This window comes from Alligator sinensis, unplaced genomic scaffold, assembly GCF_000455745.1.
Source record: "Alligator sinensis unplaced genomic scaffold, ASM45574v1 scaffold444_1, whole genome shotgun sequence".
NCBI classification, from domain to species: domain Eukaryota; kingdom Metazoa; phylum Chordata; order Crocodylia; family Alligatoridae; genus Alligator; species Alligator sinensis.
In genome coordinates, this window is record NW_005841886.1 from 3,145,641 (window position 1) to 3,147,507 (window position 1,867).

The 1,867-nt window shown below is 39.8% G+C and overlaps 1 protein-coding gene across 5 annotated transcripts in view; it reads left to right on the plus strand.

Moving 5' to 3' along the window:
• Nucleotides 1-14: 14 nt before the first annotated feature.
• Nucleotides 15-1,867, plus strand: part of KANSL1 (KAT8 regulatory NSL complex subunit 1) — a 168,096-nt gene continuing 166,243 nt past the window's right edge. For 3 of the 5 annotated variants that reach the window (XM_025196881.1, XM_025196883.1, XM_025196882.1), the window contains exons 1-2: nt 15-588; nt 1,341-1,474. The gene's annotated coding sequence lies outside the window, so the exon portion shown is untranslated. The remainder of the gene's footprint in view (nt 589-1,340; nt 1,475-1,867) is intronic. The other 2 variants (XM_006017845.3, XM_025196884.1) reach the window with 1 other exon arrangement.

The following is a 1,867-nucleotide window of genomic DNA, read 5'->3' on the forward strand; positions in this document are numbered from 1 at the left end:
GGGACAGGGGTTTGCTTCCAGCACAGCCAGAAAGTGAGTTGGGTCGGAGGAAAAGGCAGGGCGAGGGAAACCGGGAAGTTTGAAGCCCGACGTGACATGGGAGTAGGAAGGGGAGAGCCGCGACCGGAGGAAGAGCTGTTTTGTTGCATTTGCAACAATGGGGATGGAGAAGGGAGCAGGCCAAGTGCTGGGAGCAGGGATGGGGCAGAGGGGATCTGGCACAGAGGGCTCCTCTCTGCACCAGGCCTGTGCCAAGAAACCACAGGATTGCCTCACTGCAGATCAGGCTTTTAAAAAGTGTCTGCTTTAACGTGCTGGATTTGAAAAGGGTTTTGAGTGCTTGGCACACAGTTCCCTTGTAACTTCCCAACTGCAATGAACCTGAATGGGGCATTTGAGTTTTTGGGGCTTTTCAGCCCTTGTGGTTTTGAATCGGGCTTTACATTTTGATGGCTTGTAAAACAAGGGAAAAAAATTCCCCACAACAGCTAAACAATTTTCAGAAGCAAAAGAAGTTAAGAGCTGGCATTGCCGGAGCAATAGCAGCATAGGACTAAGGGCTTCATACGCTACATTTGAGGAAATGAGGTAGAAAAGATGTCTGTTGTCCCTTCTTGTTTTGGCATCCCCATTTTACCCAAACATAATTAAACAAAACTATCAAATTCCAAGCTTCCAGATGAATGCTTTGCATTTAGCTTGTCTAACTTGGTCCCGATTATAGTTGGTCAAATAAAAAAAAAAATATAACCAGAAAAAAGCCTTGCCAGCTACGATATCATTCTAAAACTTCCAGGAGGTACTCCAGAAAGTTGGGTTTTTTTTGGTTGTTTTAACACCTCTTTCCCCCCCCCAACACGCACACACATCTTCCCCTGTTGCTCCTCACTAAAGTCTTTATCATGGTAAAAACATTTTATTTTCAAAAGTCAGATTATTAAATACGATGGGAAATTAAGTGGTTCAGGTAATACAGAGGGAAATTCAACAGATGTGGTTTTTATAAGTCTGAGGAAGTTAGGCACTCAGATCTTGATCTCCTTCACATTCTTTTGGATCCTCTACTTAAATTGTTGATCTATACCCCATACAGATTTTTTTTTTTTTTTTGGTATTTTCCAATTGCTTTGGCTTAAAAGGTACTGGAATGCGTCAGTGCTCAATTTGCTGTGATTTATTGTAGAGCTCACTTGTGTTCTATATTCTGTATTTGTGGCAAGACATATTTTTAATCATAGCCTCAAAATCTCTTTTTTTCTTGAGGCAAGTTGAATATTGTCATGTATGTTTTGTTTGTAAGCTATATTTATTTCCTCTGTCTTAATATATTCTTGTTCTAGATACCAAGTTTCCACTTCTTAAAATAAGCTAATAGTGCATGGTTGCACCTGGAAGAATTAAACTCCCTTGCTCCTCCATCCTGAGCCTTTTCTGAACTGCTGTAGACATGGATTCTTCCAAGATGGTCTGCAAGGTAGGACCTCTCATTCTTTCAAAGTTGTAGTGGCATATTTTTCTTAAAGATCTATTAAACATTCAGAACTATCTGAACTGTGAAAATCATCATGGTATTTACAGGCTCTGTTCAGGAATCAGATTATGTTATTTATGTCCAGAAGAAACTTAAGAAGTGGGTTTCCTTTGTAATTTCTTTATGGCAGATAGTTTTAAAATGGAGATTTGGGAATGTGTCTAGAAATGTAGGGTTCTTTACAGTGTTTTTGAATTTTTTTTAACACATGCAGCTGCTTTTGTATGTGTGTGCTTGATGTTCAGTCTAATTTTCCTGGTCTTGTACCTGGAATTCCTGGTACACTGATTTGACACACCCAAAATTTTATTATAACTACCATAAAAATGGTCTCTT